This window comes from Nuphar pumila, chromosome 11 (genome assembly GCF_984573655.1).
Source record: "Nuphar pumila chromosome 11, dmNupPumi1.hap1.1, whole genome shotgun sequence".
NCBI classification, from domain to species: domain Eukaryota; kingdom Viridiplantae; phylum Streptophyta; class Magnoliopsida; order Nymphaeales; family Nymphaeaceae; genus Nuphar; species Nuphar pumila.
The window spans coordinates 66321663-66349021 of record NC_143259.1 but is presented as its reverse complement, the minus strand read 5'-3'; the positions used below and the strand labels follow the sequence as shown (position 1 = coordinate 66349021).

The 27359-nt window shown below is 36.9% G+C and overlaps 1 non-coding gene across 1 annotated transcript; it reads left to right on the top strand.

Moving 5' to 3' along the window:
* Positions 1–17797: 17797 nt before the first annotated feature.
* On the top strand, positions 17798–17900 carry LOC149822409 (small nucleolar RNA R71). The gene has a single exon (XR_016426325.1). It is a non-coding gene; the product is annotated as a small nucleolar RNA R71 (small nucleolar RNA).
* The last annotated feature ends 9459 nt before the right edge of the window (positions 17901–27359 follow it).

The following is a 27359-nucleotide window of genomic DNA, read 5'->3' as shown; positions in this document are numbered from 1 at the left end:
ACTTGCATCTTTTCAAAATTCCATAACACATGCCTGATTCTCTGTGCATTCTAGGAAAATAGAACATGGTTTAGATAATTGCACATAGTCAAAGCACACAATTGATCCTTGGTCTGATTACCCCTGGTAAAGGGGCTAGGAACGGTCGAACCTTGTACCGACAAGCGGATCCCATTCCACGTAATTTTCCTGCAAATTTTCAAAACGGAGGTGAGTAATTTTCAAAACCATTTTCAAATCTTTGGTCGAGTTTGACTCGCAGAATTGTTTCTCTCTCAATTTTACGATGACAACAGGTTTGACGACCGTGATGGGACCTGTCTTCGCCTGATCAACTGTGTGCTTTGACTTAGCTCAATTATCAAAATCGTGTTCTATGGAATGTCAACTTTACTTTCTGATATCATGTGAACCTAGGAGCCTAGACTTGAACCCAGCTGACATGAATTGCATGTAGACTAGGCATGGTTTGGTAGGACCAATTGAGGAGAATTATCCATGTTCACATAGGCTTAGGTCTGAAATACAACACTCCTCAATCTAGGATTTGTATGAAAACAATGTTTGCTTCTTCAAAATTTTCAAAACTCTATCTCTTTAGGTTTTAGAGCCCTCTGTTTGCTTCATATGCTCATATTTCAAAAACCACCCCACCTATGTCTACCCGGTCTTCACGTTGTTGGGCTCTCTTCCAGAACCATAGTTCAGGACAGAGCCTCACAACTGGGTCACTTATTTGGGCTCACACCCCCCTGCCACGTACCAAGGTCCATAGTTCAACGTATATCGGCAGGCGCTCAAGGATGTTGGGAAAACACAAGCCTAGAACTGGAGATGAATTTTATGCCACATACTTCGGATTTTGATTCGAGTATATCGGCATAGCATGATTGAACACAGATGATCTGAGCCTAGAGTCAGGATTAGGGTCCTAAAGCTCTTTCAAGACTGATATATTTAGAGTCAGCTTCTTAGAGAATGTTGTATGTGCATAATTGTATTGTGCAAAATGTAATTGTCTTGTAGTTATTTTTTCTTTTATTCTCTCATATTTTCCTAATTTTTCAGAAAATATTTCAAAATATCCTCATTTTCCATTTTCATGAAATATTTCCTTTATTTTTTCCTGAAACCCTCGACGATTTTCCAAACTATCTATTTTCTCTCAAAACACCAGGTCATTTTTCATTCTTCCGTTCCTCTGGACTTCGAATTTTCAGCATTTCACTTTGTCTTGCTTGCAATTTTCAAAATTCTTGTATTTTTCCTAAGTCTAATTTCAATCTTCCTATCTTTCAGTCCAATGGCATCCAGTCAGCTCGACTCTCTCTTTTCTGAGTGTCACATCTCCTACGAGGTGCAACAAAGTTTTCCCGAGCATCGAACTCTCAGCACCAGACCCTTCTTTCCCTAGTGATACTATACTTGGTTCAAGAACGTCTCTCGTATGTTTCCAGACCACTTGAGCGATTGCGGGTTGGAACTGGCATCCACAGTGAGAAAGTTGACAGTCAACGACAATCTGATCCACGCACTAGCAGAGCGGTGGAACCCGCACACTTATACTTTCTAATTCCTATGGGGCGAGATGACCCTGGTAATGGATGAGTTTTCAGAGATCATGGGATTGCCCAAGCCAGCCGGTCAGCCTGGAGATCCATTCGAGCAACAATTTTTGATCAATGTCAAGGGTCTGGATCCCAAATATGCTTTAGCTCGCATGACAGAGCGTAAGTCTTGGCCACTGATTGAGGAAAATGAAAATGAATATGTGAACCTAATCGAGATCTACCGACAGTACGAGGCATTCGCAGAAGTCAGCTCCTTATCCAGAACAGCTCGAGAGAGAATTCAGCATGCAATGGTTTTATGCACTGTAGGACTCGCTATGTTCCCAGATGGACAGAATTATGTGGATGTCAGAATAGTTCAACTTCTGAGAAGATGGGGAAGTCGACAGACCAGCCGTCTCTCGATAGCCATGGTCGTACTTGCTTTTCTATATCGAGGGCTGACTCGCTTCATGCTTGGAGAGTCTATCTTAGTCGAGGGGTATACCTATGCACTTCAGTCCTGGTTTCTTCAGCATGTGTCGATCAGAGCTAGTTCATTCAGATACAATGGTAAGGAGCTCCTTCTAGTTGCACGGTACCGGTTCCTGATTGATCACCTGAAGGAAGAAGAAGTGGTGTGGGACTACTTTGATCGAGAGTTATCACCTCCCAGATACACCTATGCATACAGCAAGCGGTTCAAGCTACTTGGTCTATTCCTCTACGCCTACTACCATCTGGAGCGATGTGTCCGATAGTTTTCCTAGAGACAAAAGCGCGTGGAAATGCGGCTGCTATCAGGAGTTGTGCCAGAGTTTGACCTTACATCATCACAGTGGTCCGGAACATACCATTCTGCTAGATATGGCTGGGACTCTTTTGTTACTCTTTCTTTTTTTCCTGATCCTCGTATCTCTACTGATTATCAAGAGTGGTGGCAAATTGTTTGTCCGCTCCCTCTTTCCCAAGTTTATTATTGATGCAATCATGTTTTCTTTCAATAAATAGAAAAATAAAATAAAAATCTTTCAAGTTCTTCATTCTTGGTTTGACAAGGCATAATTTTCTGTTGTTTATTTTCTTTATAAAGGAATGGCAACACAATTGTCGTAATCCCAATGATGACTCAATCCCTAGTAATGGGATATTATTTCAATTGTCTACCAAAATTCTCAGCAAATATTTTCTTTTAATCAAAATCTCTCTCCAAAGCCTAACCATCAACTTTGCCCTGCAGAGAGCATTTGCAAAAATTTAATGGTCTAGACGAGGTTAGAAAAGAAGACCACAGAATACTCAATGGCTTCATAAGAGGAACTAGATTCACCGTGATCAGTCAAAAGTCAGGGAAAGCAAGCAGATGATGACATCGATCCTCAAATGTATGCCATGTTTAAAAAGATGATGAGCAAGATATTGGCAGAGCAAGCCGAAACTAGTACAGAGAATACCCAAGTCAAGCAAAAGGCCGGGTATTCAAGAAAGTTTTGAAGCTATCCAAGAAGCATATTCAGAATACTGATATGACAGATGAAGAGGAATCAGTAGAGGGCACAAATAAAGAATTTGAAACTCATCAAATATTTTACAAATCCACTCAGGGACAGGGGTCAGCCCACAAGTTCAGAGAACAATCTGCCAATGATTCTGACCAACCACAACTCAGGGATGTGGTTAAAATGGTTAAAGACCTGCAAGCCCGCGATAAGGGCAAGAAAGTCTTCACCAATGAGGACTTCTATGATGGCTTGGATGGGGACGACAATCTTGAGAATCTCCTCAGAAAGTTCATCAAATTTGATGGATTTGGTGACCCAAAGGCACATCTGGCTATGTTCTTCGCTGAATGCGCCAAATTCAAGCGGGACAATCGGGCTCTCTTTCTTTGTTTCCCTCGCAGTTTGGATGGAACAACTGCAAAATGGTATTCAGAGCATGTTAATCCCATTGAACTGAAAGAGTTCAACAAAGTGGTGAATCTTTTCATCGAAAGATTTCTGTTTAATGCTGAGGCACTTCCGACTCTTAGTCATCTCTGCGGCCTTAAGCAGAAAGAAAATGAGAAGGCTAGAGATTTCATTCACCGTTGGAGGTCGGCTTGCAATAAGATGAGAGATCCCATATCGGAGGGGCACGCTTTGTCTTTGATCTTGAGTAATTTTTCGCAGTCTCTGAGAGGTCTCATTTCTATTTCACCGTCAACAACATTCATCGAGTTAACAGAGCAAGCCGAATGGATCGAGTTGAGCATGGAGAATGGAGTCTATGAAGGCTTCGCATTTACTAAGAACAACAATCAGAATGAGCAGAAGAAGAAGGCTCATTTCACCCACTTTGTCAGGAATGATAAATGGAATCACCGCAAGGGGCAGAACAGAGACTTCTGTTATGCTGCAGGGGGTTCAAATCCCTACAAGAATGATCAGAAAGGAAAGTCAATCCCTTAATACAATAAGCCACTTCAGTTAGAGCAGGGACCGAAATCCCGAGAAAAAGTAAAGCATGAAGGGTGGAGCTATGACAGAAAATTCACCCCGCTGGACCAAACGCTCGAGTACATGTTAACCAAAGACATGGTCAAATTGCCCAGGCTGGTCGACCCCCCTATGCCCATGGGAAAGTTCAAGGATCAATTTTGCAAGTTTCATAAAACAGTGGGGCATAATACTGAGAACTGCTTTGTTCTCAAGAACATCGTTCAGGATCTTATTGACAAAAGTCTTCTGGTAGAGGGTGTCGAAGATGAAAACATGGAAATTCTAAAAAACCCATTTTCTCATCATTCTACAGTGGTCATCTCTGAGGAACCCTTTTAGTCGCAGGAGCATATCAAGCCATGCTCTAACAGAGATATACAAGTTCAACATCAGGTCCTCGTGCTACAACAAGCTTAGTCTAGTGCTCAGAAGATGGACCTTATCTCAGCCTTCAACAAAATAAAGGTATCTGCAAAACCTACTAAGGCATCCACTGAGGCTACCAAAGGAATTCCTGAATTTCTCAAACACTTCATCAAGCCCGCCCCAGAGAAAAGTGAGACATCTGCACAAAAGTCGATAACTGCCTTATCCAATGTCTCAATTCTGGACTTAGCGCAGGCTTCCGACAAACATCAACAGGTACTGGACGACTTGTTGCGGAAAATTAAAGTAAAGCCGAGCATAACTCCTAAAGACATGGCCTAGATAGTCAATCAGGCCATGACAAATGCTCCCATTACTTTCTCAGATGAGGATCTCTCGAAGCCTCATGCATTTCACAACGCTCTGTATGTTGTGATTTGAACCAGAGGAATGATTGTTCCTCATGTGTTGATAGATGCAGGTAGCAACCTCAATATATGCTCGAAAATGACAGCCAAAGCTTTGGGCATCAAAGAAGAAGAATACATCCCGAACCCAATCACCATCTACGGGTTTGACAATCATGGCTAGACGGCAAAAGAAAAATGAAATTCCACTAGAGGGGGAAAGTGAATAGTGAAATTTGATAAAGATCGATAAAATAAAAATTAAAGGCAACAAGGCACAACACAGAAAACACATGATTTATTCTGGTTCGGTCGAGTTACTGACCTACATCCAGTCCCTAAGTAAAACACTTGAGCTTTTCACTATAACATCCGTGTTACGGGATAAATAGTACAACACCCTCTTTCCCAGAGGTCTACTTCTCTCAACAGAGAAGGGAAACACCCTCTTTCATAGAGGTCTACTTCTCTCAACAGAGAAGGAAAACACCTTCTTTCACAAACGTCTACTTCTCTCAACAGATAAGGGATACAGCAGAAAACAGAAAGTTACAATACTTTCCTATAGAACCTTCAGAATGATATGAATGCACGAATAAAGATTCTCAGAATGTTCTTTTCTTTTCACACATAGTTGGTTCTTTTGTCAAAGAGCTTTTCTTGACTTTTTCTCTTTCTTTTTCTAAGCTCTTTTTTCGAATATTGAATACGAGTTTTTCTCTTTGTAAGCTCACATGTGTTGTGTGAAATACTATTTTGTTTATATATATATATATAGTCTCAAGAAAATAGTCGTTGCCTTTTTGAAATGATTGTCCTTTTGGGATATGAGGTGTCAGGTCATTTCAAAAACAACTTTGTGTAAAAAGATATGTGTACTATATTGCTTTTTCAAAAAGTTTTCTTTCCATAAGTGTAACATTTGGGGTACACTATTCGTTGTTGTATTTTAAATGAGATGTAATTTGTAATAGGTCTTTTCTCATAATAAATGATTTGTAGTACATTGAACGTTGGATTGTAATCTATCATGTAATTTTGTCTTTACTCAATTTAATGATTTATAGTATATTAATATTTTTCTTACAAATCGTCACTTCTTTAGTTAAATGCATGTAAGTACAATAAATGCTTTGTTAAGTACTTTATTTATAAATGGTCATTTCTCAAATGCTTTTTGAGATGACATTTAATGATTACAGAAAGAATGATGACTTTAAGTCGACATTCTTGAGTATGGATTTTATTATTAAATAAATAGTCTTTTCTCAAATGCTTTTTAAGGTGACATTTAATGTTTACAGAAAGAATGATGACTTTAAATAAGTCGACATTCTTGAGTGTATATAAAAGATTTTCCAAACTTAATTGTCTTGTTTAAACAATAAGTAATTTTTGTATATAAAACAATATTTGTCAATTCAAGATAAATGATTTTGTATTATGAGTTAATTTATTTTGTCTTTTTCTTTCATACTTGAAATCATTAGCTTTTATATCTTTTCAAGTTGTCTTTTTCATAAATGCATGTTAGAAGGTACAATTAATGCTTTTGAAATCATGAGCCATTATATCTTGTCAAAGATAAATGCTTGTAAGAAAGTACAATGATTTGTTTCAAAAAAGGTGTTTTTGAGATATCGTATCCTTTTATGAAAAACTTAGCTTTCTGTAAATAGGTGGCTTATATGATATTTAAAGCATGTAATATAAAATACGCAATATGCATGCTTCTGAAGGTTCTGTTACATATGACATTAAAGAAGAAAAAAAGTCTTCATCTTGAAGTAGCCGATCTTCTAGGACAGTCTTTATGAATGTATGGCCCATCAAGTTTTTTCTTCAGAGAGTATGATTGCATCAACTAGTTGTACTTGATCAGGTTGTCTCCTATTCTTCTTAGAGGAAATAACCGTGCATCAAATACTCGTTAAATGCATGACAAATCATATCCAGTCATAATATAACATTTTCATGAAAGCATATCATCATATTGGTGGATATTTTGGAAGTGGTATTTTTAAATAATATTTTTTCAATAAACTCTTTGGAAAATCGTCAACCAAAAGTAAATAACCGACTTTCCACAAAGTGGTAAGTACGGGTCGAATCCACCGGGAACAGGAATTACTTAATTAGTTCTAAGAAATTTAATTTATTAAGCACACAAATCAGTTTACAATCACAAACAAATAACAATTACAAATTAACACTAAAAATAAAATAGAAAAACAATTCAGTCTTCTGTTGCACGCCAACGGTATTTCTGTCCTTTCACTGCTTTTCAATTCTCGCACTTGAACAAGAATCCCTAGAAAATGGTTATGCTTTTCAACCTAAAAACACAGCAAAATACAAAGTCAGTAACTAATTTAATGAAACTAAAATAAAATATAAATTAGACCTAATTCTGAAGAATTTAAACAACTAAAATCTAATTACTAATATAATAATAAAGAAAATATCAAACTAATTCCAAAATCAACTAACCTAAGTCTAACAATGCTGGATGATGCAGATGCAGCCCTAAAAATGCAGAAATTGATGAAAACAAACCGAAAATAACTAAAAGAATGAAATTATGAAACTACCCCTAACTAGTGCAAAATAGACTTCTAACAGTTCTTCAGAAAATGACTATTTGACATGGCAAACAAGGTCCAATTTTCCCGAAATTTATTCTATTCTGTAAGTAACAGATTCAAAAATCTGACCGTTTTTACAGAATTAAAAAATGATATCTGGAACTCCAGATATAAGCGTTTCAAAACTAGGAAAAATCAGGATATCGCAGGTCCCGAAATTTTAAAATCTGAAAAAGCAGTTTTCACAAAACGCTTAAAAATCAAACCAAACCAACTCGGATAGAGCTGAAATTTAATCTGCAGTTAGTTAACACGCCAATAAAGTGAATAAAAAAATAATATTTGGAAAACTCGAAATTTTTGCACATGAAATAATGACAGTGCGACAGGGCAAAAATCGGGTTTTGAGTTCAATGTACTATTCACTTTATAAGTTTATTTTAAACCCTAGAAATGCAGTCTAACCGTAATGCAACTCTAAATGGTACTGAATAACAGTTTATATGCAGATGATGAATATGATTACGCTAAATGACATAAAAATGAAATGCACTATGCAAATTACAAATAACGCTAAGTTAACTACTAATTCAAATGTAACTACGGTAATTAAAAATGCAAACCTAATTACATAAATTAGAAGCTGCAGTGAATACCAACTAACTACAAATGAACTAAGTGAACTACTAAAATCAAACACAATGAGCAAGTACACCTTAAACAAACACTTCTAAAATCTACTATATCGATTAAGTGAATAACTAAACTAGTTATACTAAAATTAATGTGAATTAAAACTAAAGTCAAATAGACCATTAAAAACCAAAATGGGTAGTTTTTAAGATATGACTGGGTCTAGGTTCACGCCACACCTGGCAAGGTCGACCTGACTTGGCTTAGACTAGGTACACGACTCCTCTAACTGGGTCAACTAGATTGACTAGGGTAAATTAAATACCTAAATTAGAACTCTAAAAATCAAAACCTAATTAATTAATTCTAATAAGTAACATTAATAACCCTAAACCTTCAACGCCTAATATATATAACCTTAGTTAAGACCTTCTTAAATAATATCCCTAATTACTAACCTAAGATTAACACTATAAATTCAAATAATTAAAACCTAATTAATACACCTAATCTAAATTACTAAAGAAGAAGGTAATAACTAAGAAAGAATAAATTTTGGAAACACAATGATTTGGCAAAACCGTCCAGCCTAGATGAATAAAACTTGTCTTAATTGCTTGCTAAGTCAAAATGGGAAATAAATGTTTGAAATTGTCCAACTCACAGAAGGCCCCACGATTTCAACTTGACATTAAAAACCACTGAGTAGATTTCGAAAATCTTTCCAAAAACCTTAAACACGTTTTTGGTTATCTTTAGAAAACAAGAATAACCTTGAAAACCAATCCCAAAAATCGTGTGTGGCTTTTTTGGAAAATATTTGAAATCAAAATTTTATTTCCAAAAATGTTAAAAGAGAGAAGCCTACTCTCTTGGCTGGATACCAAAAAACCAAACTTACCTTCTATGGATTTGAGTGAATCAATGCTTACCAAAATTCGTCTTCCATCATATTTACTCATTTTTCCTCTTTCTAAAAAATCCGAATTACTCTAGATAATACCTTAACCTATATCTAAACTAATTAAGCTAAGAGTTAACGAAAATCAAGAAAGGTTAGACTTAGAAAACATAAATTTCTAAAATTAACGAAATCACATCTAATACACAAGTCACCCAATAGTAAAAAAAACGTCTAACACTAACTACTCCTAATACAATGAACCTAGACAATTAGATTAACTTTCTAAAAGCACAAGACACTTAACAAAAGCAGCCTAGAGCTCGACTGGAGCTCTAATGGCTGACACCCCACCTTGGGGAAGAAGACTACCTAAGTAAAAATCGACTTTTCACTCAACTAACTTAAAATTTCAAAACTAAACAAATACTACTATGCTAATGATCTTAATTAATCTAACTACACTACTGAAAATCATATTAACTAAATAAGATGCTGGAAGTAAACATTACATAGAACATGAACAACAACCTAACTACACACATAACATAAAACACTACGGATTGAACATAATTAACACTAAATTTACCACAAAATAAAAATCTACCTTTACTAAATATTAATCAACAATTTAACTACTGTAACAAACTGGAATTAATTGAAAATTTACTACAGCCGGCTGGACACTACCTAAAACAAAGAGGTAAAACTCGATTCTTTTTGTATTTTCAATAGAAACAAAACACCAAAACACCAAACGATTAAAACAATATTTAGAACAATCCTAAAATGCTAAACTCGACCAAGACACGATTTGTAAAACTGTAAAATCAACAAAAGGTGCAGGCACACAACTTGAAGTTGAAGATTACACGCACATCACGAACATGAAGTCTAATTCAATGATTATTGTAAAAACAAATCACACGACACTCCTAGACTCAAACCAACCTAAATATGCAATGAAATCAATTTAGACTCAACCTAAATGAGGTCTAATAACCGCATTTTTCTGCTAAAATGACAAAAGGCTTCTCATACAAATGAACCAAGATCGGCTAGAGTGGATCTAGCCGATTTTTGGTTTTCAATTAAACACGGCCTTTGATTTAAACCCAACGCCTAAACTAATTCAAAATAAACTTTTTTTTTATGATTTTTCTGTAAAAAGAACACAATAAAACACTCTGGACAGAATTGAAAAATCGGCTAGAAGGGGTTCTAGCCATTTTTCACGTTTTTAGGGAAAATGGTGGAAAATCAAGACTCGACAATTCAAAAAATGAAATCAAACCTAGATCTACCGTGCTGGTTTGTGCACGAGCTCTATACTAGGGCTGAAACAATAAAATTAAAACAAACACAGAAAATAATAAAAGAAAAACAAGCACGCACGTTTTGGGCATTAACTAGAAGAAAAGAGAGAAGAAGACCTACCTCAAGGGCGATCCGACGATCGTGGGGGAGAAGAGAGCGAACAATGGCCTTGGCTTGACATCTCGAACTGTTCGAGAATGCTGGAATATCACCACGAGCCTGGTATCTACAGCTGCAATACGTTGGAGATCCACCCAAGATGGAACGGGTGCCGATTCGCGATCGGAGGGCTTAGAAAAGCGAATGGAGGTAGGGCCGGCTCATCTTGTTGGGGTGTTTCGCACTTCCAAGCAAGATTAATGGTCTCCACCTCTGCTACACCTGCAAAAACACAGCAAATGGTGATTAAACACAACAAGGAAGATAAAGAAATGTATAGAAATGAAAAGAGAGATCGAAGAATGCTTGATTTCCAAGCATAAACCCAATCTTCAATGGAAATGAGGTGGGATGAGGGGTTGTAATTAGAATCACTGCAAGAGGCGTCAATCCCAATGCCAAAGACACCTAGGGTTTGCTGGAAATTGTATTTTATACTTTTGATAGTTTTCAGAAACAAGGTTATAAAAAAATTTATTCCTATGCGCCACTTTCTGAGGGATTTTCTGCAAATCTTTTTGAAATGGATATGGATATGCATGTGGGTTGGATTTTCGGCTTTCTAAAGGTTGATCCAAAGTTCCAACAGCCTAGTTGGATTGGATATGGATCTGATCCACCTCGAAATCTGTGCCCAAACACTAAAATAGCCATAACTCACTCATTTTAACTCTGATTTCTCTGAAATTCGAACCACAACTCCTTACTATCAAAATGCATCTAAACATGGGTTTAAAACCTTAATCTCACTACAAAATTGATGAATAATCTCCTAACATGATGTGCATTTCATGCATCATCAAATACCTCCATGCTTGAATGTTTGTTAGTCCCTTAACAAACCCTAACTATGCTATGCAACAGGACAAGAAATTCTAGATATGAATTCATAAAACTAACTCACTTTCGTAGGAATCATGGTTGCATTTAACGTATGCAACAATCCCTTTAAACCCCTGGCTTACACCAGTGGACGAGTAAGGTCTCATGAGGGTTTACAGAGATGCTACCCACAAACATCAATGAAAAGCAGGAATGAATTTTTCAAACATAGTAAGCAGTTAAGAAAACAGTTGGAACAAATATTTCATGTAATGGGCATTTTCAAAACAACTTCAGAAATCTCATGCCACCACAGTAAAAATCTTTTTCTTTCACTTTTCTAAATTTATAGCTATCTATGATTTTTCTCAGAAAGTCAAGTACTATCATGTTTTACTCATTTATCCTCACTTGTATATTTTCTGCACAGTAATGCACACATATTCTTAAGCAATGAAATTTTTCTCATTCAGCACATTCTTTTTCTTTCTTTGGATTTTCAATTTTTCACCCTTTTTCAATTTTTCTCTCTTGAGCATTCTTCTCACATGAGCACTATTTCGAATATCCAGTTTTTGTGACCCGTGTAGCAAGCTTTGGGTCAGTGACTCCCAGGCCAGACGACCTTAGGGCACTGGATACAAAGTATCCCTCGGACTTAATTGCTCGAGTCACTAGACCTTCTATTCTAGTAGTTTACGTATAGTCTTCCTTTTGTCATGTGCAATGTCTCTGTCTCTTAGGCTTTCTATGCAGTCTATATAACAAGCTTTCGAACCAGTGGCTCCCAAACCAGCTGGCTTTGAGGCACCAGATGTAAAACACCCTTCAGATTCTACTTACTCGAACTACAAAGGCCACATATATCGACTAGACAAGAGGATGATCTCCTTCATTATCCTTTTTGTTAAGAGACCCAAACACTTCATCTCATGTCTGAGTTCCACTAGTAGGATTCACGAAGACATCAACAACTAAATGTAGCTCTATTCTTTTAAACTCATTTTTCAAAAACATCTTTCCATTGCTTATTTCTTTCACAAAACATACTGTGCATACTTATACTAAAGTGATTCAAAATTTTCTAACAATCAAATACTATCTTTTCTTTGAATTTTCTCATAAATCACTACTCTATTTGAATCAGTTCAGAAAAAAAAAATTACATGGGGCTTAAAAATTTCTAAACTGTTAGATTATGCCAAAACAATCATATATGCTACAACTTGTTCTCAAATGCCTACTTTAGCTACCAGACATATAAAAAAAAATTTAGTGTGCATCTAAACCACCCCCCCATGCTTGAATGACACTGTCTCTAGTGGCATACAAAATATGTAAAAATGCAATGCAAATGCACACTAAAAGACAGGAAAATGAATATGGGAGAAATGATAGATACAACCTGATCTGTGTTGGGCTTCTGAATTTGATTGACTTGATTTTGCAGCCTCATGCATATCTGATTGTATAATTTTCTGCTTATCTGGTCAATATTTTGCTCTGAAAACTCTCTCTGTAGCTGGTAACTCATTCTCATGCACTAAGTGTTAGATTCATCCTGCATAACAAATATGAGCACATATGAAATGAAATACTGAAATAAAGAAAAATACTGAAATGAAAAACAACACTAATGTACATATGATACATCCCTCTGGTCGAATCCTCATGCCTTTGTGAGATGCACTATCTCACACTCACCATTCTGCAAGGAATCTGAAATGTAGGGCTTCAGTCTTTGCCCATTAACCTTGAATGTACCTTGGGTCATAGGATCAAATAATGTGATTGCTCCATGTGGAACCACTTCTTTCACTATGTACGGTCCTATCCATCTCGATCTCAACTTCCCTGGGAATAAATGCAAACGAGAATTATATAGCCAAACTTTCTGCTCTGGCTCAAACACTTTTTTAACAATGTGCTTATCATGAAATGCTTTAGTGCGAGCTTTGTATAATTTGGCATTCTCATATGCATCATTCCTGAGTTCCTCTAATTCTGAGAGCTGCAGTGCTCTCGCTTTGCCAGCCTGGGCAAGATCAAAATTCAGCTTCTTGATGGCCCAATACGCTCTATGCTCTAGCTCAACAGGAAGATGGCATGCTTTCCCGAATACAAGGCGATACGGGGACATGCCAATGGGAGTCTTAAATGTAGTCCTATATGCCCAAAGTGCATCATCTAAGCACTGGGACCAATCCCTGCGGTCTGAGCGAACTGTCTTTTCTAAAATCCGCTTAATCTCCCTATTCAACACCTCTACCTATCCACTGGTCTGCGGATGATACGGCGTGGTGAATTTATGATTGACAGAATATCTTTTCAGCAGAGAAGCTATCTGTACATTCCTAAAATGCTTGCCACCATCGCTAATCATCGCACGTGGCACACCAAAATGACTGAAAATGTTGTGCTTAATGAACTTAAGCACCACTCTATGATCATTGGTCTTGGTTGCCACAGCCTCGACCCACTTGGACACATAATCAACCGCCACAAGAATGTATAGATTTCCGAATGAAGGCGGAAATGGTCCCATGAAATCAATGCCCCAAACATCAAAAATATCAACAATCAAAATCAAAATCAAGGGCATCATGTCCCTCTTGGACATGTTCCCAATCTGCTGACATCTAATGCATCGCCTACAGAACTCATGAGCATCTCTGTGGAGTGTAGGCCAATAAAATCCAGGCTGCAAAACCTTTGCAACTGTCTTCCTACTGCTAAAATGCCCTCCACATGCTAAAGAATGGGGAAAACTAAGAATGGACTCGTACTCCTCCTCCGGAACACATCTTTTAATGATCTGGTCTGTGCAATATCTGAACAACTCTAGTTTATCCCAATAATAGTGCCTCACCTGAGATAGGAATCTCTCGCGCTCATTCTTGTTCCAATGCTCAGGTATCTGTCTCGAAACCAGATAGTTCACAATATCAGCAAACCAGGGTAACTGCGATATCCTGACTGTCATGATCTGCTCGTTGAGGAAAGAATCACTAATCGGCGTCTGATCCTGCATGGTCTCCACGATCAGTCTAGAAAGATGGTCTGTTACTACATTCTCGCTTCCCTTCTTATCTGGAATCTCGAGATCAAACTCCTGTAGTAGTAGAACCCAACGAATGAGTCTCGGTTTGGTGTCTTTCTTATTCAACAGATATTTCAATGCAGCATGGTCAGAATAGACAACCACCTTCGAACCGAGCAAATAGGACCTAAACTTGTCAAATGTGAATACTACAGCAAGTAGCTCATTCTCTGTTGTGGTATAATTCATCTGAGCATCAGACAGAGTTCTACTTGCGTAGTAAATCACATAGGGCTTCTTATCAATCCGCTGTCCTAATATAGCCCCCATAGCATAGTCAGAAGCATCACACATAATTTCAAATGGGAGTGTCCAATCCGGAGGTCTCAGAATGGGCGCAGTAATCAAGGCCTCTTTGAGAATCTCAAAGGCCTTCATGCAATCCTCGCTAAAGACAAAGGGCTGGTCCTTCTCCAATAAAGTGCAAAGCGGTTGAGAGATTTTGCTGAAATCTTTTATGAATCGCCTATAAAATCCCGCATGCCCTAGAAATGATCTAATCTGCCTCACAGTGGTAGGTGGAGTCAAACGAGAAATGGATTCCACCTTCGCTCTGTCAACCTCAATGCCTCTCTTGGACATAATGTGTCTAAGCATAATCCTCTTCTGGACCATAAGATGGCTCTTTTTCCAACTCAGAACAAGATTTGTCTCCGCACACCTACTCAGTACTCGAGTAAGTTTTTGGAGGCAATCTTCAAATGAAGAGCCATATACTGAAAAGTCATCCATGAAAACCTCCATCACATCATCTATCATGTCCGAGAAGATAGCAAGCATGCATCTCTGAAAAGTTGTCGGGGCATTGCAGAGCCCGAACGGCATACGTCTGAACGCGAAGGTGCCATAAGGACATGTAAATGTCGTCTTCTCCTGGTCGTCAGGATGGACAACTACTTGATTGTATCCTGAATACCCATCTAGAAAGCAATAGTAGCTCTGTCCTGCGAGTCTCTCTAATATCTGATCAATGAACGACAACGGGAAATGATCTTTCCTAGTTGCCACGTTCAGCTTCCTATAATCGATGCAGACTCGCCATCCTGTAGTGGTCCTCATCGGAATTCTTTCACCCTTCTCGTTCTCCACAACAGTGAGTCCTGATTCATTCGGAACAACCTGAATCAGACTGACCCACTGACTATCAGAAATAGGGTAAATAATCTTAGCATCCAACCACTTCACCACCTCATTCTTTACCACTTCCTTCATGTTGGGATTTAACCTTCTCTGCATATCCCTCACTGGCTTGACTTCCTCATCGCAATGGATTCTATGCATGCAGAATGAAGGATCAATCCCCTTTAAATCAGCAACTCCCCAGCCAATCGCTGCCTTGTGCTCTCGTAGAATAGTCAACAATCTCTGCTCCCGCTCCTCAGTGAGCAGTGACGAGATGATCACAGCCAGAGTCTTATCATCTCCTAGATATGCATACTTGAGTGAATCCGGTAAGGGTTTCAACTCAAGTTTCGGAGGAGACTCGATCAAAGATTTGGCGGGGGACTCTGCAAGTGGTGGGAGAGGCTCAATGATAGCTCTCCAAGGTGGTTTCTCTGACAACACTCTAGACACATCTGTGCTAACTGTACAACTATCTTTCTCTATATGATACAGATCTAACGGATCCTCAGTAATATACAACTCGAGCTTCTCCTCCACTAACTCCTATGCAATATCTACATGAAAGCAGTTCCATGTCTCCTGCTAGTCCCATAGCGGCATTGAAAATATTCAGCTTGACCTTCCTGTTGCCAAATGAGAGATCCATGGCTCTGGTCCTATAGTTGATGCACGCATTGGCAGATCGGAGTCTGGTGCTGGCTGTCTACTCCTTCCATATCAAGAATAATGAAATCGATGGGGAAATAAAAATCATCCACTTTAACTAGCACGTCCTCCAAGACACCTCTCGGTACCTTGACAGAATGATCTGCCAGCTGAAGTGTAATAGGAGTCTATCTCATCTCTCCTAGCCCAAAAAAAATCAAAGAAATACCCGAGCAGAATGTTCACACTTGCCCCAAGATCGAACAAAGCGCGTTCTATCCGGATGTTCCCTATAGTACAAGCAATGATAGGGGCTCCAGGGTCCTTGAGCTTTGGTGGTGTCGGATGTTGAAGTACTGAACTCACCTGCTCAGTAAGATGGACCCTGTAAGGAACTCTCTCTCTGGATTTCCTCTTCTGCGTACAGAGTTCCTTCAGAAATTTGGCATAAGCCGGCACCTGCTGAATCGCATCGAGCAAAGGCAAGTTGATCTGCACATGCTTGAAGATGTCAAGCATGTCCTGGATCTTCGTGCCCTGCTTCCCTCTGAATCCGAGAGACTCTAATGCTTTGGGATAGGGTGGTGGGGGAATATACGCGGGTGGTTCCTCCTCTTTGTGAGAAGGCTCACTCCTATCCTTCTTTTGCACTGAGGATGAAGATGATGATGATGATGAAGGTGATGGTGATGATGGGGACGGGGATGATAATGATGGTTGAGCCGATGAAGGTGAAACAGTGGTCTCTGGCTCCTCGATCCTCTCTCTATTATCTCTGCTCTCGACGTGATACTCACGTCCACTCCTCAGAGCCATAACAGATTTGGCCTGCTGCTGTGACTCAGCATGAAACAGGCCTCCGGTCATCTGGTCCTTACCCTTCGGGTTCATGATAGCCTGGCTCGGTAATGTACCCTCGGGTCTCCTACTGATAGCCTCAGCTAACTGTCTCATTTGTGACTCTAACTTTGCAAAGGACTGCGTATGTGAGCTCAAGATCTGGCTACACTTCTCGAAGGAATTCTGATTAGAGGTTTTCACCTCTTGGAATGCCTGGAGAAGTCTCTCCTTAAAAGATGTCTGCTGGGCACACTCCTGCGGAATCGGGGGAAGAAATGAAGAAGAAGACTGAGAATAACTCGGCCTCGGAAATGATGGGGTAAATGATGACGGCCGAGCTGGCTGAGAGGATGTAGGCATCTGCATGGAAGACTGTGGATTCTTCCATGAAAAATTGGGATGGTTACGCCAACCCGGATTATATGTAGATGAGAATGGGTTGTTCTGCGGTCTGACATAACCCTGAGCTGCCTGAACTTGTTCTTGAACAAATTCAGGGTACTGAGCTGCTGAAGGTACTCAGTGATATCATGTGCCGAACTGGCACAAAGAGTACACACCTGTTGAGTAGTGGATGGTCTTGAGAGAAGCTGGTCTAACTTCTGAGCAATCATGTCTACCTTGCACTGTAGTGCAGTAGATGGACCAATCTCAAGAACACCAGCTTTCTTCTGAGTGCTGGGTGTGGCTCTCTCTGAATGATAGCTCGAAGCATGGTGGAGGGAATTCTCGGCCAATATATTAAATAACCTCCATGCTTCATCATCGCTCTTCAACATGAAGGTCCCTTCGCATGAAGAGTCAATCATCTGACGATTCCTGTCAGACAATCCATCGTAGAAACTCTGCACCAGTTGCCATCTCGGCACCTGATGATGGGGACATTTCCTAAGGAGATCCTTCATTCTCTCCCAGGTCTCATGAAAGTGCTCACCATCTAGCTCTGAAAAGCTAGTGATGTCTCTACGGTATTGGTTCGTACGACCAATGGGGAAATACTTCTGAAGAAACTTCTACTGCAACTGATCCCAGGACCCTATCTCTACAGAATCTAAAGACTTTAGCCAATACTTGGCCTTGTCCTTCAATGAAAATGGGAATAGGGTCAACCTCAAGGCATCATCGTCGAAATTCTGTATCTTTACAGTAGAACAACAGATCTCGAGGAATTCATCTAAATGCCGGTAGGGATCCTCGTGACTAAGGCCATAGAAAGATGGGAGCATCTGAATAATGCTGGCCTTAATCTCGTAGTGAGGCGCTCCTACATCGGGTCTCCGAATGCAGGATGCCTGGACATAGTCTGTGGGAATGGAGTACTCCCGCAGAGGACGTGGATGAACTGGGGGTGGAGGTGGAGGATCCATATCAGCCATTGTTGTCGAACTTCGAGGAGAATGTAAAATCCTCTCTGGGTTGTCAACAAATGAATGTAATGGGGTTTCTAGAGCTCGTCTCTCCTGCATACACTGGTACTAAGACCGGATGTAAGCACACGACCTAAATCTAAAACTAAAACTAAGACAGGTACTAAAATGTAAATAAAACAAATCAAGGCACTAATAAGCAAATATGCTAAATTATCTGTCAGAACTATCTACTAAATAACTGAAATAACAAAGTAAACTATTCTACTTTACTCAAAAAGAAAAATACAGGAAATCATAAACTAAGTTTTTCTAAAACCCACCTGTCTAATCGCTCCTTGCAGAATGAATATAAAGTGAATCCTAGAAAATAGTACGTGAATCCTATATTTGCTAACTATGTTAATCCTATATTCACTTACTAATCCTACTAACTAGAAAATAAAATAACTAATTAACTAACTAAACAGATTAATAAATCAAAATCGAAGAAATAAAATAAGTAATTCGCCGTTCCCCGACAACGACGCCAAAATTTGGTTGATATTTTGGAAGTGGTATTTTTAAAACAATATTTTTTCAATAAACTCTTTGGAAAATCGTCAACCAAAAGTAAATAACCGACTTTCCACAAAGTGGTAAGTACGGGTCGAATCCACCGGGAACAGGAATTACTTAATTAGTTCTAAGAAATTTAATTTATTAAGCACACAAATCAGTTTACAATCACAAACAAATAACAATTACAAATTAACACTAAAAATAAAATAGAAAAACAATTCAGTCTTCTGTTGCATGCCAACGGTATTTCTGTCCTTTCACTGCTTTTCAATTCTCGCACTTGAACAAGAATCCCTAGAAAATGGTTATGCTTTTCAACCTAAAAACACAGCAAAATACAAAGTCAGTAACTAATTTAATGAAACTAAAATAAAATATAAATTAGACCTAATTCTGAAGAATTTAAACAACTAAAATCTAATTACTAATAAAATAATAAAGAAAATATCAAACTAATTCTAAAATCAACTAACCTAAGTCTAACAGTAATGGATGATGAAGCCCTAAAAATGCAGAAATTAATGAAAACAAACAGAAAATAACAAAAAGAATGAAATTATGAAACTACCCCTAACTAGTGCAAAATAGACTTCTGACAGTTCTTCAAAAAATGACTATTTGACATGGCAAACAAGGTCCAATTTTCCCAAAATTTATTCTATTCTGTAAGTAACAGATTCAAAAATCTGACCGTTTTTACAGAATTAAAAAATGATATCTGGAACTCCAGATATAAGCGTTTCAAAACTAGGAAAAATCAGGATATCGCAGGTCCCGAAATTTTAAAATCTGAAAAAGCAGTTTTCACAAAACGCTTAAAAATCAGACCAAACCAACTCGGATAGAGCTGAAATTTAATCTGCAGTTAGTTAACACGCCAATAAAGTGAATAGAAAAATAATATTTGGAAAACTCGAAATTTTTGCACATGAAATAACGACAGTGCGACAGGGCAAAAATCGGGTTTTGAGTTCAATGTACTATTCACTTTATAAGTTTATTTTAAACCCTAGAAATGCAGTCTAACCGTAATGCAACTCTAAATGGTACTGAATAACAGTTTATATGTAGATGATGAATATGATTACGCTAAATGACATAAAAATGAAATGCACTATGCAAATTACAAATAACGCTAAGTTAACTACTAATTCAAATGTAACTACGGTAATTAAAAATGCAAACCTAATTACGTAAATTAGAAGCTGCAGTGAATACCAACTAACTACAAATGAACTAAGTGAACTACTAAAATCAAACATAATGAGCAAGTACACCTTAAACAAACACTTCTAAAATCTACTATATCGATTAAGTGAATAACTAAACTAGTTATACTAAAATTAATGTGAATTAAAACTAAAGTCAAATAGACCACTAAAAATCAAAATGGGCGGTTTTTAAGATATGACTGGGTCTAGGTTCACGCCACACCTGACTAGGTCGACCTGACTTGGCTTAGACTAGGTACACGACTCCTCTAACTGGGTCAACTAGATTGACTAGGTTAAATTAAATACCTAAATTAGAACTCTAAAAATCAAAACCTAATTAATTAATCCTAATAAGTAACATTAATAACCCTAAACCTTCAACGCCTAATATATATAACCTTAGTTAAGACCTTCCTAAATAATATCCCTAATTACTAACCTAAGATTAACACTATAAATTCAAATAATTAAAACCTAATTAATACACCTAATCTAAATTACTAAAGAAGAAGGTAATAACTAAGAAAGAATAAATTTTGGAAACACATTGATTTGGCAAAACCATCCAGCCTAGATGAATAAAACTTGTCTTAATTGCTTGCTAAGTCAAAATGGGAAATAAATGTTTGAAATTGTCCAACTCACAGAAGGCCCCACGATTTCAACTTGACATTAAAAACCACTGAGTAGATTTCAAAAATCTTTCCAAAAATCTTAAACACGTTTTTGGTTATCTTTAGAAAACAAGAATAACCTTGAAAACCAATCCCAAAAATCGTGTATGGCTCTTTTGGAAAATATTTGAAATCAAAATTTTATTTCCCAAAATGTTAAAAGGGAGAAGCCTACTCTCTTTGTTGGATACCAAAAATCCAAACTTACCTTCTACGGATTTGAGTGAATTAATGCTTACCAAAATTCGTCTTCCATCATAATTACTCCTTTTTCCTCTTTCTAAAAAAATCAAATTACTCTAGATAATACCTTAACCTATATCTAAACTAATTAAGCTAAGAATTAACCAAAATCAAGAAAGGTTAGACTTAGAAAACATAAATTTCTAAAATTAACGAAATCACATCTAATACACAAGTCACCCAATACTAAAAAAAATGTCTAACACTAACTACTACTAATATAATAAACCTAGACAATTAAATTAACTTTCTAAAAGCACAAGACACTTAACAAAAGCAGCCTAGAGCTCGACTGGAGCTCTAATGGCTGACGCCCTACATTGGGGAAGAAGACAACCTAAGTAAAAATCGACTTTTCACTCAACTAACTTAAAATTTCAAAACTAAACAAATACTACTATGCTAATGATCTTAATTAATCTAACTACACTACTGAAAATCATATTAACTAAATAAGATGCTGGAAGTAAACATTACATAGAACATGAACAACAACCTAACTACACACATAACATAAAACACTACGGATTGAACATAATTAACACTAAATTTACCACAAAATAAAAATCTACCTTTACTAAATATTAATCAACAATTTAACTACTGTAACAAACTGGAATTAATTGAAAATTTACTACAGCCGGCTGGACACTACCTAAAACAAAGAGGTAAAACTCGATTCTTTTTGTATTTTCAATAGAAACAAAACACCAAAACACCAAACGATTAAAACAATATTTAGAACAATCCTAAAATGCTAAACTCGACCAAGACACGATTTGTAAAACTGTAAAATCAACAAAAGGTGCAGGCACACAACTTGAAGTTGAAGATTACACGCACATCACGAACATGAAGTCTAATTCAATGATTATTGTAAAAACAAATCACACGACACTCCTAGACTCAAACCAACCTAAATATGCAATGAAATCAATTTAGACTCAACCTAAATGAGGTCTAATAACCGCATTTTTCTGCTAAAATGACAAAAGGCTTCTCATACAAATGAACCAAGATCGGCTAGAGTGGATCTAGCCGATTTTTGGTTTTCAATTAAACACGGCCTTTGATTTAAACCCAACGCCTAAACTAATTCAAAATAAACTTTTTTTTTATGATTTTTCTGTAAAAAGAACACAATAAAACACTCTGGACAGAATTGAAAAATCGGCTAGAAGGGGTTCTAGCCATTTTTCACGTTTTTAGGGAAAATGGTGGAAAATCAAGACTCGACAATTCAAAAAATGAAATCAAACCTAGATCTACCGTGCTGGTTTGTGCACGAGCTCTATACTAGGGCTGAAACAATAAAATTAAAACAAACACAGAAAATAATAAAAGAAAAACAAGCACGCACGTTTTGGGCATTAACTAGAAGAAAAGAGAGAAGAAGACCTACCTCAAGGGCGATCCGACGATCGTGGGGGAGAAGAGAGCGAACAATGGCCTTGGCTTGACATCTCGAACTGTTCAAGAATGCTGGAATATCACCATGAGCCTGGTATCTACAGCTGCAACACGTTGAAGATCCACCCAAGATGGAACGGGTGCCGATTCGCGATCGAAGGGCTTAGAAAACTGGATGGATGTAGCAGCTCATCTTGTTGGGGTGTTTCGCACTTCCAAGCAAGATTAATGGTCTCCACCTTTGCTACACCTGCAAAAATACAGCAAATGGTGATTAAACACAACAAGGAAGATAAAGAAATGTATAGAAATGAAAAGAGAGATCGAAGAATGCTTGATTTCCAAGCATAAACCCAATCTTCAATGGAAATGAGGTGGGATGAGGGGTTGGAGAGGGGCTGGAGTTAGAATCACTGCAAGAGGCATCAATCCCAATGCCAAAGACGCCTAGGGTTTTCTGGAAATTGTATTTTATACTTTTGATAGTTTTCAGAAACAAGGTTATAAAATTTTTTATTCCTATGGGCCACTTTCTGAGGGATTTTCTGTAAATCTTTTTGAAATGAATATGGATATGCATGTAGGTTGGATTTTGGGCTTTCTAAAGGTTGATCCAAAGTCCAAACAGCCTAGTTGGGTAGAATATGGATCCAATCCATCTCGAAATCTGTGCCCGAACACTAAAATAGCCATAACTCACTCATTTTAACTCCGATTTCTCTGAAATTCGAACCACAACCCCTTACTATCAAAATGCATCTAAAAATGAGTTTAAAACCTTAATCTCACTAAAAAATGCATGAATAATCCACTAACATTATGTGCATTTCATGCATCATCACATATCATATTAAAGCATATATGACAACATATCATATTATGTATCATCAAAACATAGTTTCTCAACATTCTCCTCCTTTTTGATGATGACAATATATGCTCTCCTTGTCAAAAAGCAATATGCATAATAATAATGATATCATAAAAAATGCATAAAAAATAAAAGTTTAAGTTTAAAGTTTAAGGAAACGAATTTCTCCAACATAAGAGAGACATGTTTTTCTCCCCCTTTGTCATAGATAAAAAGGAGGGATCAAAGTATAAAAAAGTATTATTACAGACCAACAAAAAGTTCATTCAGAATCGGATGAGTGATGAAACTTCCAGAGTAGAGCATCTTGGCCGATCTTCAATGATTGAAAGGCTTGGTGCAGAGAAACTTGGTTCCTCAGTAGGAGATCCTGAGAGTTCTAGACATCGACAAGAGCTGAGAATATGTTAATTTAAAAGTTGTTGTTGCCGGATCTGCCTCACCATGGCCTTCGTCGTCAGAAAGTTGAGGAGGTGACCCTTCTTTGGGGAAGTAGGAATCATCAAATGCATGAATAGAATAAGAGACAACATCATTTTGAAGTGGCACATCGAAATACTTAAGAATATGGGTGATAAAATAACCGAATGGGAGAGAGCGGAAGGAACGAAAATTAATCATGTTATTAAAAATGATGCTGAACCAGTTTATGGGGAAGGAACAAAAGATCGCATAGATGAGAAGAGAGATTTTGTTTGCCACGAATCCCTTGGATGATTGTTTGGAAAAGACATTGGAGGAGAGGATTTGTGACAACAGCAAAGCATGAGGTTTCAGATTGCTCGTATGCCACAGGAAGTGGGTGGATCGAGTGGAGTGGAGGACCTTTTTAAACACAGTATGATCTATAGGTACTATGTTTGGTAGTTCGATTCCATAGGAAGAAATGTTAAGAATGCAGCCTAATGAGGGAATGTCAAAAGAAATTATTTTACCATGGACCATGGTAGTGATAGTCGATTGGTCATGGTTGACAGAGAGGTTGGTATATAAAATTTTGATTAGATGAGGATAATAAGACATAGAGTTGGACGATCCTAAGATTTGAACAAAATCTTGAAGGGAGGTTTCAAGGTCAAAGAAGGTGAATGCTTTAAAGTGGACTAGCTTACCTATTTGGATTGGAAGAGAGCTAATGGAGTGGAAGAGGTGAATGAGATCAGGATATCTCAATTCTACAGACTCAATCATGTTGACATAAAAAGATCTTGAAGAATAGACCATTGCAAGTAACTTGAGAGAATAAGAGCTTGGAGAGAATGAGAACTTGCAGAGAATAAGAGCTTGTAGGTTGATAGAAATTTTCGAATGAATTTGTGAAGAGTGAATCATCTCATTAAATAGAAGGATGAAAATTATTGTAAGAACAAGTGAATGACAATTGAAGTGAATGAAGTTTGGATTTTAGTTGAGTTGAGAACTCGTGAATTGTAACTTAAGGCACTTGTGAATGATAGATCAAATCACTCTTTGGAAGAGTGTGTGGATGAGAGTATATTATATTATGATAGATGACAAGAACATAGTTTCAAAAATTATTTTTCTATATAAAGGAAATTTTGATATAGGAGAGTCCATCGTATTGTGAAAGTTGTCATGGTTTGAGTATGGAGTGCTCTTTGGAATTATTGTGTGTGATTGAAAAATGGATGGATAAAAGAGGAGAGATGAATAGAGCCAAAGAGGTGAGTTGCACGATGTAAATAATGATCCATAGATTTAAAGATTTCCATTAAAGAGGTGATGAGATGTGAAGAGCCTTGGAATAAAACATATCGTAAAAAGAAAGTGTGTAAGAATATTATAAAACAATATTATGTGAGATAGAATATGAATAATGGCCTAATAAGACAAACAACAAGTTGAAAAAAAAGTAGTTTTACTTAAAGAGGATAGATTCTATATTCGTAAGGGATGCATTTAGAAAGAGACAAAAGAGACTTATGAGAGAAGAGTAGTTTTTATGGATAGGCGTGGAAGAAGCAAGAGTAGTCATGGAAAAGAGTAATGACATACATGGATTTTCGAATAAGACATGGATAGAGAAGAGGACAAAAATAATTGATGATTGACATGAGATGAAAGGCATAAAGAAATGTCATGATTGTCTTGAATTAATGTTTATAGCTCATAGATTGTTGAAAGACATAGTTTTAAAGACAAAAGAAACTCAACATGAGAGAGTTCATTGTTTTGGAGAATAAAAAAAATGAGGTTGTCAAATCTTGTCAAGGGGCCAAATCCACGGTTTTGAGATGACAAAAGGTGGATTCAAATTTCGTAGAAGAGAGAGAAAGATGGGACCAATGAAAATGACAACTAATACTTAATTGATTTGAAAAAAAATATATAAGAAGAGAGACATGATTGTCGAGAATGAGTTTTGTATGAATTCTTATAGAGATGTGTAAAAGAGGTGATTGGACATAAAGTTGAGTGTACTTTGAAAGATATGACATATTGAAAAAGAAGAGTGACATAAAGCATTTGTTTTTGTGTTAAAAGGCTTGTGGTGTACCTGAATATGTGAATTACTCTTTTTGACTTTGAAAAAGGTGGTAAAAGGGAATAAAAACAAAGCATGAAAAGAATAAAAATATAAACACTCGAGTTTAAATTATGATGACAGTCTAAAATGCAATTCGTAAATGAGTGTGGGAAGACAAAAGATGATTTGACATAAAGTATTTTTGATATCCTTACATGTTAAGCTTTATTTAAGATAAATTTTGTCAAGGAAAGTTTGTAGTAAAATTATAGTTTAATATTTGAAAAGGTGAACTCGTGTAGAATGATTTTACTATATCCCAATTAGTCATATGAATTAAATTTATAAATCACTTAATTTACATTTTCCTAATTCTCTTCTAATTCTTATAAAGTCTTCATTTTTTAAAGGTTTAGTGAAAATATCTGCTAATTGTTTATTAGTGGGTATAAATTCCAGTTTGATTATGTTGTTTAGGACTTGTTCTCTTAAAAAGTGGTGTCTAATTTGAATGTGCTTAGTTCGTGAGTGTAAAATAGGATTTTTAGATAAGTTTATAGCACTTGTATTATCACATAAAATAGTTGTATTTTCAAATTTTAAACCAAAATCTTTAAAGTCTGTTTCATCCAGATGACTTGTGTACATGCTAGGCTTGCAGCTATGTATTCAACTTCAGTAGTTGATAATGATACGCAATTTTGTTTCTTACTGAACCATGAAACTAGTGAGTGCCCTAGCATATGACATGTTCCACTTGTGCTTTTTCTATCAGATTTACTTCCAGCGAAGTTAGCATCACTGTATAAGATTAAATCAAATGTAGATGATTTTGAATAAAATAACCCAAAATCAATTGTTCCTTTTAGATATCTCATTATTCTTTTTACAACTTTAAGATGTGATTCCTTTGGATTTGATTGATATCTAGCACACAAGCAAACACTGAACATGATATCTGGACGGCTAGCTGTTAAATAAAGTAGTGATTCTATCATACCTCTGAATAACTTTGTATCCACAGTCTTACCATCTTCATCTCTGTCCAATACAGTAGTTGTGCTCATAGGAGTATTTTTTGAAGCAGTTGAGTTCATGTTGAACCTCTTCAGAAGTTCATGAGCATATTTAGACTGATTGATGAAGACTCCATCCTTGGTTTGCTTAATATGCAGTCCAAGAAAGTGAGTTCTCCCATCATACTCATTTTGAATTCTTTCTGCATGGACTTAGAAAAACCTTCACAAAGACTGTTGTTAGCAGATCCAAAGATGATATCGTCCACATATATTTGAACAATTAAGGTATGATCATTCACTATTTTTACAAATAAAGTTGAATTTGCTTTGCCTACAGAAAATCCAGTTTTTAATAAAAAAGTTTTAAGTCTGTCATACCAAGCACGAGGTGCTTGTTTTAAACCATATAAAGCACGTTTTAGTTTAAAGACATGATTCAGAAATTGTTCATTTTCAAAACCTGGAAGTTGTTTTACATAAACTTCTTCATTTATAAAACCATTTAGAAAAACACTTTTAACATCCATTTGGTATAGTTTGAAATCCATATAGCTTGCATATGCTAAAAACATTCTTATAGAT